The 15314-nt window shown below is 42.0% G+C and overlaps 1 protein-coding gene across 3 annotated transcripts in view; it reads left to right on the forward strand.

Annotated features, from left to right (window-relative positions):
• Window positions 1-15314, forward strand: part of LOC144770435 (sulfotransferase 2B1-like) — a 548547-nt gene that overhangs the window by 457315 nt on the left and 75918 nt on the right. Inside the window, exon 7 of one of the 3 annotated variants that reach the window (XR_013598895.1) lies at window positions 6141-6431. The exons of the other annotated variants lie outside the window; for them this stretch is intronic. The gene's annotated coding sequence lies outside the window, so the exon portion shown is untranslated. The remainder of the gene's footprint in view (window positions 1-6140; window positions 6432-15314) is intronic. 3 annotated transcript variants of the gene reach the window in all.

Here is a 15314-nt window from a genome sequence, read left to right on the forward strand (position 1 = left end):
CCCAGTTCAGACACGGCTTAATGCAAATCAGTCTGACCCTGTGCCTCATGGGAACAGTCCAGCCCGAACTGCCAAGCCATGTCTTCCCTGGACCGGAAACAAGCATCCTGGGACCGGTTTCGGATTCATAATCCTCATCAGCCAGGCTATCTTGAATCCAGTGGCCAAGTGAGCAAGGGACTCACGTCTGAGCATACCCTGCCACACTTAGGGCGAACAAAGCGATACAAAAGGGGATGATGGACGGAGCGTTTGAGCAAATCACACACTCACCTCCAGTCAACTGATCTGGGTTTAATCCATCACCATTCTTTAGCTCACTCAGCCACCCCAGTTCAGACATGACCATATGCAAATCAGTCTGACCCTGTGCCTCATGGGAACAGTCCCAGGATGCTTGTTTCCGGTCCAGGGAAGACATGGCTTGGCAGTTCGGGCTGGACTGTTCCCATGAGGCACAGGGTCAGACTGATTTGCATATGCTCATGTCTGAACTGGGGTGGCTGAGTGAGCTAAAGAATGGTGATGGATTAAACCCAGATCAGTTGACTGGGGTGAGTGTTTGATTTCCTCAAACGCTCCGTCCATCATCCCCTTTTGTATTGCAAAATCTCAGGAGCAAGCAGAGATGTGAAAAAATATTGTGCTACATATTTTGCCTTTTTGAAAAGGTAGTCCATTTTTTCTATTGTTTTGTGCTTTCACCCTACTTGCCATTTGTAATACAAACATGTGAGCAAACCCTGAATGAACCCAGAAATCTGTATATTTCTGAAAACTAACTGTACATTCCTCATGGATTTCCCAAAGCAACTACGGCCCCGATGTAGGTATATCTAATTTACCGACTCATAAATGCCGAATTTTACCGATTCGGTATTTATGAACCGGTAAATTAGAAGGAGGCAGATGTAATTTTTAATTACAATTAATTCGGTATTTACCGATTCGGTAAATACCGAATCGGTATTTCCCATTGATTCCTATGGGCTTTGAAGCCCATAGGAATCAATGGTAAATACCGATTCGGTATTTACCGAATCGGTAAATACCGAATCCTGGCAGGGGGAACGGGGTGTCACTTTGACACCCTGTAGCACCCCAATTGCAGGCTTGTGTGCCATGTGGCACACATACATGCCCTAAGGGCGTGTCTGTGTGTCACATGGCATAGGTGTACATGCACAGGTGTGCATGTACACTGGAAATCGGTATTTTACCTCCCAATAGAATTGGGTGGTAAATACCGACTCCTAAAGGGCCTGTGGCACTCTTTGAAGTCCCACCTACATCTTGATTTACAGAATCGGTAAATTTACCGATTCGGTAATTTACCGATTTTGTATATTTACCGAATCGGTAAATATACCGATTCTGTAAATAAGATGCCCCCTACATGCCAAATCCAAAATACCGGCCGGTAACGGCCGAATTCGGCCGTTACCGACCGGTAAATGGCGACCTACATCTGGGCCCTAGTCATTAAAACGCTTTCAGTGGCATGGATATTCAGTGTTTGTAAGTTGTCTAAAACATGCGATCCCCCAGAGTCAACAACTTCAGGTTATAATAAATTTTCATGGTGTGCAGACCAGGTACAAGTTCAAATGGTAGCCTCTAATAAGTGAACAAATATATGAAAGAAAGCTATTTATTTTTAAATGTGCTCTAAATACTTATTTTAGGAATAGTAGTCATTTATACAATTTCAATTTAAGGTTACCCATATTGTCATGTGATTCAGACAGCTGCATGCAAAAAGTAAGCTAATAATGAAGAAGAATTTAATTCATAGTAACAAATGTTATATTATTTTTTTCACACTTCTACTGATAGAAATGGTTCAACACTTATTTGGCAGGATCTAACGCTTATGACACAAAAACGGCCAAAATACAATGTGGAAACATCAACATTGACTTGTTTTGGAGGTGAGGCAATTATGAAATTTGGGCCCTGGCTAGGCCGCCACCCACAAAAACCTACCAAGCAAAGCCAGGAATGTATGGAAATTAGACACCATGGGTCTTCCAGGCTGGTCTGACTTTCATGGACTGCATGACCTTTTCTTACCTACAATGGCATGCAAACACCAAACATTTGCCATAATCACACATTTTCCCCAAGTTTCTTTGATGAAAACTTCCAGAATCTGCGGGGATCTGCAAAATGCCTACCATCCAGTGTTGCCACACTTCTCCCCCCAAAAAACTGTATCCCGCTGGTCTGGCTGGGCCTCACGCCCATGACAGGCACTGAGCAAATCAGAAACCATGCCAAGATCACATTGTCTTCATATCATCTCAGATTTCATCCATGCCTGCTGCATTTCTGTCTATATTTTTAGGCGATAAACCTAATTAGTGGAGTTCTCGCACAACATATGTTATGTTATGTTTTAGCAGTTTGCATCGCGCACAGCTACTCAAGAGAGTGTCCCGGCGCATGCCCAGTGGGAAGAAAAACCGGAATAAAGAGGCATGTTAATTAAAAAGGAAGGTCTTCAGTTAAATCGTTAGCTATCACAGGAGAGGTCTCTGCTACAGCCAGAGTAAAAGCCGCTGGGTCTATTCTATGGACAGCTTTCCTCTGTTGTCTTGTAAGTGGCCTCGCCTGCTTAGACTTAATTTGGACATGCCAGGAAAAAAGAATCAGAAAGTGGTTAGACCACATAACTGGCAGGGGATCCTCTACAGTGAGTGGGGTGTTAGAACATAATTAGGTCCAAAATGTGGCTGTTACAAGGAGTGGGTAAGATAACACATTGTTGTAGTTGGGCAAGCTTCAAAAAATCAAAAAACTCCCGTAACATATACATCCTGATGCTGTAACAATCTTTTTTGCTTGGTGCGCACCAGCCGCATTTTGTATAGGAGAAATGACCCGCCGACTGCTATTTGTTTCCCAGGAATATAAAAGTCTAGAAACTTGCCACACAAATGCGCCACAATGGGCCAAATTTTGACAACCTGTCATGATCTGGATTTTCCTGAGGCAATGCTGTTCCCTGAAAAAGAGAATACTCTGCTGAATCAAACGCCTATCTAAAACCATTTGAGTAAACCAGTGGAACTGTATGGTTGAACTCAGGGCCCAGAATGGTTTTCAACTCCCCAAGTGGAGTTAGAGTCCACCCTAGAATTGAAGAGCCACAGTGCCTTCATGAACCCTCAGAAACCATTAAGCATAACCATTAAGCATATAAATGTGTTTGTTGCAAAAATTCCACAAAGAAGTTAACACTCAGAAGAAGATAGAAGTATTCAGTAGGAAAACATTTGCAATATTGATTTTTACATCCAGCATCCAGTGAATGGATGAAATTTTGGCTGGTCTTAATCGGGGAGCTGTTAAGAAAGTAATTTTTTCTCCTTTGCCCCATACTTATCTGCCACACAGATTGTGCAAGTGAATGTACATCATGACTCCAGTAGACATGTTCCTCAGAATTCCTGGAATATGAGCCACTATTGCGTCACACTCCATCGCCTGAAATAATTATTCAATGATCCTCTCCTCAGGTACCGTCTTCAAATCAGAACCGGCCTCAGTACTTGCCTCCATTGTTTGATTTAGGACCTGGTTACCAGTCATCCACCAAAGATGCCATCTCTCTTACAGTCAAAAGCTTTCTTCCTTAAATACAGTGCCCTAGGTAGAATTTAGAGGTACTCTTAGAAGTGAATGAAGTGTGTGTGATGTGAGCTGGAATAAAGTGCAATGAAAATGAAGTGATGACCATGAACCAGATCAATAAAAGGCTGAGCGACACTTCTCTCTCTCTGGGATGTGATCCAAAGAACTTCTATAAAGAAGGAAAAAGAGAAAAAAACGATTACTTTAAAAGTGCATAATAACCATAATAGTCTTTGGCACTGAAGAGAACTACTTTGTGTTAGAATGTTCTTCTCCTTATAAAAGGGAATAAGGAAATTACTCATACTAAACCTAGCCAATCGCTGAAGACGGCTGACCCCCTGCTTCCCCAATGTATGCTGTCACAATAACAGATCAACGGTTGAAGTGGGCTGACCTAAATGTGACCCCATTTCTCTGTGTCCTAAGATATTGTAGATGGAAGTAAAATTGGAATGCTACAATGAAAGATCAAAGTCTGAAGTGGGATGACCCCTTGTCCCACGATGCATGATTTGGTGGACAGAAGCATAATGTGAATGATAAAATAATGGATTGATGGATGAAGTGGCCTGAACCTTTTGGGGGGTGCGGATCTCAGTGGAGGGCTGTGATCCCCTACAGCATTAACAATGTTTACCTGGGGCTACACAAAACCCCAGGCATTGAGGGTAGAGGTGTAGTGCAGTGGCCAGGGCAACTGACTCAGGTATCCGGGGGCTCACGGTTTGATCCCCGGTGCCGGCAGCAGATCACCCCAGCACCATGTGACTTTAGGCAATAGCTCACTTAATCTTCCCGACACCCCCAAGCGCCTTGACACCATCAGGTAATTGTTTGCGCTTTGCAAATACTGGACATTTTACACTTTACAATTACTGGACATCATCGAGCCAAAACTAAAATGGCCACCAGGTTTTCCTTTCCCTTATTAGACTGATTGTCCAAAGCAGGAGCACAATAGGGTATGCAAGGGCATCGACCAAACTAACTCCACATTATGTGGAGATCAGACATAAAGTGGACAGTGATTGAAAAAATCAAATGTGGCACAGGACTGGCACAAAGATTACTGGAAAAAGGAACAATGTTGGATCTACAAACTCAATACAAGATGGAACTGGGACTCAATGATGAGATGGGGCAGGTAGACCGGCACTTAAAAGATATTCTTAGAGGTCATCCTTATACTACATCTCATATACCCCTTCTCACATACAAGAAACACTGATATATGAACAGCAGCTGTAAGAGTGCTGTGTATGGAAATAATATTAGTACATTCCAGAAAACACAATACCATTAATCATCAATGTCACCTATCATAACTATAGGTAGGTCAGGGCCAAGAGTGCTAAATCCTCCTTACTGGAAAACAGACGTAACGTGACCCAAATTGCAGCTTAGTCATATCAAAAAGAGCATCTAAGTATCCTTTGGTACTTACAAGCTGCCAATATGAAAGCAAACTCGGCGATGCAGTGTGCACAATGTAAATTGTTTTATTTATTTATTTATTTAACTCCCTTTGGTCGTATGCCAGAGTTTACTAACCCCCACCCTTCCCTTCCCCAGCCCTACCACCCCGCAGCACACCCACAGCGATCCGCCACTGCATACATGTGTAAATCAGTGCATAGGAAATGTTACATAAGCCAAAGGACTCATGTGCATATTAACAACAACTAGCAATATTTATCGCTAAGTAAGCTTAGCGACAATTTTTCTATCACCGTGCAATGCCCGATTTTATCGCAGAGATAACTTTCTATTAGCAGCGTTTATCTCCAAAGCGATAAAATATCCGGCGACAGCGGCTTAATGCGATATTCAGGCATTAACGCCAATAGGGTCTTAACCTGAATATCCAACTCCCATTGGATATACAGGCGTTAGTTTACAGTGATATTCGCGCTTAGCGCAAATTTGGTCACCGCTACGACTGCGTTGATAATAGGCCATAGCGATGTTAGTGACTGCTTTCAGTCGCTAACAGGTTGGGTACGCCCACTTTGCATGTCATTAGCGATAAATATCGCTGACATGCAAAGCGGGCCCCAAACCGCTCGCTATCACCTAAAAGCTGTCGCTAACTGATGTTAGCGACTGCTTGCTAATAGGGCGATGAAATTATCTCCGCTTTGCAGCCAAAAACGGCCGCAAAAGCGGTGATAATTTCATATCACCTGCCTTGGTAATATGCCCCTAAAAGTGTAGGAGTCACATGTCATCCATACTGGTAGGCAGAATAGTTTAAGAGTGCTTGGTTTGGAGAAGCATAAACTCAGAGTGGAAAAAGAAACAGCATATTTGGGAATTTTCTTTAATAATAAGAATCAATTTCTAGCCAAATTAATCCTTATTGCAACATTACTCAGTGTTCGAATGTATACTTTGCAGTGTGTATGCAGTTCTATGATGAAAGTTAACAGCTCACTGTTGTATATTAGGACTTTAAGTTATAAATTGCAAGTAACAAAAATATGCCTCTTTTTTGAAAGCAGCAACCTGCTGATCTGCACTAACTTCACATAAGTCAAAACCAGGACTATACAAGCCGCTGATCTCTCTCCAGGAAGATAATTAATCACAGGAGTTATCTTGATATTTTTGTGAGGCCTGGTAATTGCCGGAGGAAAGGAACAGTTCAGCAGGTGCTTTAAAAACATAATACATTTGGAAACTCGGCACCCCGAGGAAGCCAGCACCCGGTGCGGTGGCATCGGTCGCACCACCCTAGAGCCGGCCCTGCACGGATGAAAAGGAAGAACTGTTCCAATCATTCAGCCCACTCTGTGAGTATGTCCATATTCTTTAAACTCCCACTCTGGTATGAACAGGTCAGTTGGTATACCAAAGAACTGCCGGATCAGGCTGATCAATAGAGACATTTACTGCACAAAGTTGTACTGCGACATACAGATCGACAATCTTTTGACTTTGGTTTCCAAAGGATGTGGGACCCCTTCCCATAAACTTGCTGGCGCATTTTCACTCCTGATCACCCTGCCATTGGCCATTGCCCTAGCGCTAGACACAAACAAATCTTCTGATCTTTGACACGCCTGGTCATCAACTGTTGTCTTGGACACTTTTCATACACGTTCTTTTCAAATACAAGATTTTAAAAAATATTGTTGTCTATGGGTGCTTGTGGAAGACAATTTCTATGGGCTGGAATCTAGAGAATGCTAAAGTGATTCTGGTATTTTACTGATCTCTGCTGGTCGTTTTCTATTAAGAAAGTTAAATAGAGGCAGTTGCTAGATTTTTTTTTTTTTAAAGTCCCTCAGCAAAAAACAATCCTGGTGTTTTACTGACCTTACTGGTCGTTTCCTATCAAGACAGTTAAATACAGGCAGTTGTACAGAAAAGAAAATCCCTAAGCGGAAGTAAACAAGCCCAAGATCTGATCTCCAGAGCCCTCAAAGTACATATACATATCAGTATATCCCAAAGCATATACAAGAGGTCTTGAATGCTCGACCTAAAAATGTGACAGGTTGACAAATTAAAGGAATTGATCTGCAAGATAAACAACGCATGACAGACTGGGAGCAAGTTCTCACACCTGCTTCTAAGTACAGTGGCTTTAACAGAGTTTGTTGTGCATGTAGTAGGCATGGGCAGACACAAAGTTTGTGCAGTAAAGATTATTTTACATAGCCAAAAAGTCTACAACAGTTTATTGCACATTGTTTCACCCATCTTGGAGTACCGTCCTTAGTTAAATACTTGCCAAATCTTAGCTTGAGGAATGAGTCCCTCATATGAGGTGGGAAGTTTGACTGCAGGTAAGGCAGGACCTAAAACTTTTTAAAAAGACATTTATTACAGTCCAAGAATGCTTTTTAATTGCTATGACCTCTTTATCCACTAAGATTGAAGTTTTGTTGCTCAGTTTGAAAGGATCTTAAAAGAGGCTTTGTTTATTTCTAAAAGGCCAGATGGCTGGAAGTCAAAGGTATGGAAGCTCACTGATAAGTAAGATCTCCAGACACTTGTATAATCAGAATGACTAAGTTCTTGCCAGCACAGATGTGCTAGAGATCCAGGTTTGGATAAAAACAAGATGTGAAGACTTTTTAAAAAGGCGGACTGTCTCACTAGGATTTGTAGATTAAACTCCAAACAAATGTCCACAAGGCCTATTTTTTATTTTCTACTGTACCTTGAAGACAGATTTATAAGCCTTAATTCATGGCTGGTTCAGTAATTTAGCATCCAGACCTTGAAAGATGACTGAGCGATAGGGTAGTGCAGGAACCAATGTTGCTTCCATGTTTTTTAATATTTGCTCAAAGCTAGGACATGTTAACTTATCTCTCAATGTCTTAAAAGCAAATATGAAGGAGCAGTTTTAGCCCTTAAAAGGTTAAAATTATCTCTAAATCAGACTCTCATCAAATAAAATGCTTAGATATTTGTAAGACCTGACTGACTCAAAGGGCTTTTCCATTGCTTCCTAGACGTACGATCTAAGCCTTAAACTGCCTACTCACATTATTTTAGTTTTCTTAATATTAAGCTCCAGATGGTTAGTGGTTACATATAATTCGAAGGACTCAATTAACTGATGTAGGCCTATTGGCGTATGGCTAAGTGATATAGTATGGTCAGTGTATTGTATGTATTTTCCATTACAACTTGAATAAAAATAGAGCAAGCACACAACCTTGATTTAGTCTACTGTAGGTGATAAATTGATGGGTCTAATCATGAAGTTTACGCAGCACTCCCAATGCCGCTATCTTTGACCATAGCAGCTCACGTGGAACAGTATCAAAGGCTGCCTTTAGATCGACATAGCAGATGTATAGTTTTTGCCTTTTATAAATTGCTCTCTTGGCCATTAGAGTAAGAAACAATAAATTAATAGTTATTGACTGGCTTTTGCTGGATTATGCTGCAATATGGTCCATTGCCATAAATCTGGGACTGACCTCATCAATGAGATCTCATTAAATAGAGGGGTCAAGATCTCTGACCACAGGTCCCGGTTGGCTCTTAAAATGGCATTTGGGAGAATGTTTTGGCCTGGCACTCCGGATCCAATCCCGCTAATAAGAGTTGATGCCCTTTTCTGTGCAAGAGTGCAAGCACATTGAAGTATATTGGTTAATTCCAAACTTCTTTTTCTGTTTGCCACTTGATAAAACTAGGGCCAATTTTTCCACTGTACACCTTGATTTACATGGAATTCGAGTTGCACAACCAACAAGTGCGAGATGAAGTCCTCCAGTCACAGCTTGCATGACCCGCGGGTGGGGCGGTGGGTCATGCAGAGACGGGGGTTAAGTAAAAAAATAAAATTACATTTAAACTTACCTTCGCCTCCGGTCCTGCATTGCGTTGGGTCTCCTCTCGGCACCTAACGCCTTTCAGGAAGCAGGCAGCCTCCCTCTACTCCCCTAAGCCTATCACAGAGCTGCAATGGCAGCGTTGTGATTGGCTAGGACGCCGACCACACAGGCGTCTATGGTGAGGCCATTTTCTTTCTGTAGGCTGCATGCCGCCTACTTAGAGGAAATGCAGAGTGTGCATGACTGGTTTGGTCGGCCCCTGCCTAGAGCAGAAACAAGCACACCCACCCACCCCCAATCAGGCATACCCTTCTGCTTTCTTGCAGTGCGAGCAGCAGAAATATAAAATTGTATTTAAAATACCGAAGCTGAAACATACAATGGTATTTAAAATACTGAAGCAGAAACATACAATGGTATTTAAAATACTGAAGCAGAAACATACAATGGTATTTAAAATACCATTTTATGTTTCTGCTTCTCAAACTGCGATAAAGCAGTAGAGCGATGCTCCTCCGCCCACTTGGAAGAGCCACCACTGAAGTCCTCCCAGACAAGTTCAGTGATATTAGCAGTATTAACCCTGTTGCCACACTTTCTATGACATTAATAATTCCCCAAAACTCCTTGATGTGGTTTGTTTTAATGGTGACATGCAATTTAGTCCTTAACTCCTCATGATATGCCCTTTTTGCCTCCCATATTTCTTGCTTATATACTTTTCTAGGGGGTTTAAGAGTTTATTTTCGAGAAACAATTGTTGAAATATGTGTTTGTTTGAAATATGCGTTTGCCTAAAGATGGCTCTTGTAGCTATATTGAGGAAATTATTTTTTGGTACAGCTTCAATGAACACACCCTATTGTGGGCAATTACCATGGGATTCCCCCTCCTTTTTTTGACTCAAAGTGCTCTATTAAAGATTTACATACTTGATTCCAAATCTCCACCATAGATGCTTCGTTTTGTACCTCAAAGCAAAAAGCTTTAATTTAGTTTTCCACAAAACTCATTATTTCAGGTTGTTGTTGGCTGCCAAACAGTTTGTAAAATATAGGATGTTATCACTTGAAGGAGAATATTGGATTACTAGGCCTAGTTTTTGAAATACTTTACATGTCAATAGTTTTTTGGAAATTTAGGCGCTAAAACGATGATAATGTGCTTGCTAATATGTGTTAAAGAATTCCAATAGAAACATGTTAGATGTCCTGCTAAAACAGCAATAATTGTAACGAGGTTCTTGCTAATATGCCTCTAAGTGAGTATTAAAATGATCTGAAATAATTAGTTTCACAGCTGGGTATTGATAAGCAAGTGTTTTGATAATGTCCCAGAGAGTGCCAAGGTCAGTCATTTTAATAGATCTCTTGGCACTCAGATAAATATTCAGTAGAATAACTGTAGTACAGAAATGCAGTTTCTCCACTGCAGCCAGGTCAGTTTTAGATTAATCCCTGGGCCCTTGGACCTTGGTATCCAATTCTAAGGCTATATATTTTGTCAAGTGGTGATAAATTGTGCAGAGACCTAAAACCAACAAAAAATAATTCAGCATAGCAAGAGGGGTGAAGGCAAAGGGGGGGGGGGGTGTACAAGCCCCTATCGCCACTACAATGTCAACTATAGTAACAATGTGGTGGCAATAGGGGTTGCGCCTTATGTGAAAGGCAGTGTTAAGCAAGTTAACGGGCCCCATTTCACGCTATGCTTAGCGTGAAAGGGGTGGGCAGTGGGTGTTGCGGAGGGAGTTCCTTTGCAACACCCATTCATTTTGACGCTGCCCCCTATGCACAAGGGTGGCGTACATAGGAAGCAGCGCCAAAATTAAGACCAGGTAAATCCTGGTCCTAAGTTGGTGAAACGCGGAGAAAAGCATTATTTCTCCTCGTTTTTGCTTTTTATATGTGTGCTGCCTTGTGCAGCACACATGGCAAAAAGCAAAATGCCATTGTTTGTTTAGGTACAGGAAGGTGTACCTCCCTGTACATAAACAACATTTTAAACAAAATGCAATTTTTGCACTTTAATGTGTGCTGCATGAAGCAGCACGCATAAAAATGACCGAATTGCATTTCTAGGATTGTTTATGTGCAGGAAGGGACACCTTCCTAAACATAAACAATCCTTCCCTGCACGCCTGTGTTGGCGCCAAGTTGATAAACTTACCACCAGTGCAGGGGGAAAAACTGCACCAGTTTCAGAAGCGGCAGATCGCGGCGTTAAGCCAAGGAGGCTAACGCCGTGCTCCGACATTACCTAGTACATATACTCCAGGGTTTTTAGTTTGACCCTGCAGAGAGGGCCAAGTCCTAACATGAGCAAAACAAACAAGCATTGGTAAAGCTACCTATTGGTTTTCCAAATCTTGTTTTAAAAGCAATTATTACAAACATGAGTACGGTTTTCTCTGTCTCAACCAGACCGCCTTTAATTTTCTTTTACATCACTAATTATTGTACAAATACGTAAGAGTTTGAAATATGCATCTCAGCTGTTATAAAGATGGGACCTCTACTATAGTTTTTAGCAGTAGGCGGTGTAGCATTCTTACTCATGATAAATTATAAAAGCGTCTTGGTCACTAAAATGCGGAACAAATGGTTTTCTCTTGTGTAGAATGCTTAAATGTTATTTGAACGCACATTTTAGGTGCAGATTGAAATAAATGAATCACTCTGTATTTTCTTTTGCAAGTGGTCAAAAGTATCTCACATAGCTAAGCGTTGCATTTCAAAGGAACAATGTTGGAAATGTACAATAGAAGAGGCAGAGTGTGTTGTTAGCTTCCTGGGCTTAACGACACGCTCTGTCACTTCAGAAACGCAAGGCTGCACCATATTTACAAGAATGTGGTGCAGCCTTGCTTTTCCCCCTGTGATGGCGCTAAGTTTAACAACTTAGGGCCATCGCTGGCACCCTTGCACCAGAGTGTGCAGGGGAGGATTGGTTATGTGTAGGAAGGTGTCCCTTCCTGCACATAAACAATCCTAAAATGCCATTTTGTAACTTTTGTGTGTGCTGCTTCATGCAGCACACATGAAAGTTACAAAATGGCTTTTTTTAAAGGTTTGTTTATGTACAAGAAGGTACACCTTCCTGTATAGAAACAAACCATGGCATTTTGCTTTTTTCATGTGTGCTGCACAAGGCTGCACATATGGATACAACTAAAACGAGGAGAAATAATGCATTTCTCCTCCTTTCGCCAACTTAAGATCAGGGTTTTCCTGGTCTTCATTTTTGTGTTGCCTCCTCTGTATGCCACCCTTCTACATAGGGGGCAGCATCAAATAAAATGGGTGTTGCAGTGGAATGCCCACCACAACACCACTGCACGCCCCTTTCACATTAAACAGAGCGTGAAAGGGTTAGGGTGACAAACCATCTGTAACTTTTACGGACTGCCCGTAATTTGGGCCTCTTGTCCGTTGTCCGTGAAGAATTCTTTCATGGACTCCTTTTGTCCTTAATTTCGGACTTTAGAGCAAGTTGCCCCCTGCAAGCAGCCTGAGAGTTCTGAGACTCTCACAGCAGGGGCCAGCTTGCACTCCTTTGTGATCAGTGGCCTGCAGCAGCCCCCCCTGACCTGGGACAGGCTGCTATCGGCCCATTATCATTCTGTATGTCGACCTAATTATCACATACATAATGATAATTGGCCTCTCTACACAGTAATGACATTTGCTGGGCCTCTTCCCCCCAGAGCCCAGGGATGGCAAACTGCTTTTGCTTATGGGCTCCTGTCACCTCACCAGGGGCCAAGCTCTTGGGGGGGTGGGGAGGGGAGGGTTGGAGGTTTGATTTTGGCTCGTGTTACCCAGATTCCTCCAATATGCAAATGCAGTTATTTAAGTTTCACTCCGGCACACAACAGATGCAGTGCAAGGTTCTCTCAGCCTAATATAAACTTATTGTGACTTGTGCTTGTGTTGGTTGTCCATTTACTTATGTAATATTGCGCAACCTCCTCTGATGTGTCTTTAAATGTACCTGTTGTCCCGAATTTTTGTCCTGAATTCTGACTTTCTGTCCAGAATTTTGGTCCTGAATTTTGCCCCTGTGTCCTGAATTTTTACACATATTCTCCTGAATTTGCGCCCATGCCAGTTGGTCATCTGGAAAGGGTGCCTTATGTACAAGACAGCGTTAAGCCACAGTAAGTGGCTTAATGCTGCCTTGTACATAAGGCAAGGCCCCTATCACCACAGGAAGGTCACAAAAAGTGACGTTCCTGTGGCGATAGGGGCTTGTACACATGCCCCCAGGTTTGGTTTCACTGATAAACATTTATGATATGTTTATAGCAAGCACTGGCAAAACAAGTCAATCATGCATGTGAAATCTATTGGCCTAGCAGCTACTAATTATTTCCCCAGATGGTAGATCGTGAGAAAAAAAAATATTATTAAATAAAAAATAAAGAGTTGAAAAGGTGATGGGGAAGAGCATGAGGAAGGTAATACACTCCCATGTGTGTACTAAAATTCAAATAAAACAAAATAGTCACTTCATGTCAGCAGTGGGAGGATACAAATCAGAAACATGGTAAAGCAGAAATGCTCAAGCGGGAGGGCAAACAAAATAATAGCGGGAGAAGAGCCACCTGGTAAGCATTGGCGGCTTGCACAAGTGAGGCTGTGTGGCTGTGAGGCGGGGTTTGGGCTAAGCAGGCTGAGGGGTAGTGGAGTTCGACGTATGACAGGAAAGGTGAAAGTAAAGAAAGAAAGAAAGAAAGTAAGATAACCACGTATCTTACACTCGCCGCATCACCCAGTCGTCGATGTGGCGAGCACAAGTAAGTGGTTTATTTATTTATGCTGGTAAGGAGTAGGCAATTTAGTTAGATAAGAAAACCACCCAATCAAAGTCTCTCAATATATGTAGAGTGGGCTTTGGGTAAGCGCTGGCCCAAATCCACTCTATTTATATTGTATTGTATTGTATTGTAGACAATAGGCGCTTGACAACAGACAGTGAAAATGTCTCTAAGTCGAGAACTAAATGGTATTGTACTAGACCTCCCTTATTACACTCCTAATGTAAAACTTAAATTCCTTGTGAGACTGTGTTAAATACTTACAATCGTTCTTTTCGTAATAAGTATGATTAGTTTGAATACAGAGACTTTGTCACTACCTTGTATTTGTGTGTCGTGGAATTTGCCCACAGCGTAGTTTCCTGGCAATCCTCTATCCATTACCTTTATGACAGAATCAAATAAAATAATTCAGGAATGCACTATCACTGGGGAAAAACACTTTTTTACCTAGTAAAGCACAGTATGGCACAGAATGCACTTTCAGAGGGCCATGTTGTAGACAGGAGCCCATTTGTGTTGGATGAAGTTGTTTGCCACTGGTGTTCATTCTACTAATTGCTTAACTCTGAAGGTAGTGAGGGAGAGCAGTTATAATCTCCCACAGCAAAGTCTCATAACTCACAAATCAACAAGCAGACATAATAATATGATATATATTTTTTAAAGGATTAAGGAAGTAAATATTTCACTTTTCTTGGCGCCCTAACACTGAAGCACTACACCCGCTCTTTTTCCTGGTAATTATCGCCCCTCTCACTAGTACTTTTTCCTTTAAGGCCAAGTCTATAACCTTCCTTAATCCTTGGTGGGATTAGACAAATTTAGGTGCACATGTACAGATAGCTAAAAAAGATCCCTGTGTTTCGAGGAACAACATAGTTTAAAATCTCATATTGTTTCTTGCTTAGCAGTCTAAGGTGGGTGTGTCGACCATACCACATGCCTTACCCTATTATCCCTCTGTGCAGTCTAAGCCTTTGGTTTACTTGTGTTTTTTTATGATGATCAGTATGCTCTTCAGGACAAGGTTCACAGGTCATCTTTGGGTAGGTGGTATGCACAGCAGCTCTCAAATTTCTTAGCACAGTACTCCTGGGCGACTGCTGTCTGGTGCTCGGGAATGACAATTGGGACACCGGGCTGATCAGGATTGTCTGCTTTGAAGGCAGTTTTGAGAACATCTTTCTGGATGGTGACAGTATCCATCTTTAGAGCCATCTGCAGACTGCTCTGCTATATGTTACAATACAAGCTTGCTATATGTCACTTCTGAGCTGCAGAGCGAGACTTAGTGACCATCTAATCATCAGTCTTGGGTCATCAGCTTCCCCTTGCTGGTCTTCTCCTCCTTGATGGTCTCTCCTCCTGCACGGTTACGCATGGTGCTTTCCTCTCTTGACAGGCATTCTTTGGGGTCCTTTATGCAACCCTGCAGCTCCTCCAGAAGACAGTTTTGATGTCAGGTGATGTCACCTCACACCTGGGAGAATAGTTGATTCAAGTCCTGGTTGCACAGAAGCTCCTCTAATACTCTGTGAATAACTCATTTCCTT

Source organism: Lissotriton helveticus, chromosome 7 (assembly GCF_964261635.1).
Source record: "Lissotriton helveticus chromosome 7, aLisHel1.1, whole genome shotgun sequence".
In the NCBI taxonomy this organism is placed as follows: domain Eukaryota; kingdom Metazoa; phylum Chordata; class Amphibia; order Caudata; family Salamandridae; genus Lissotriton; species Lissotriton helveticus.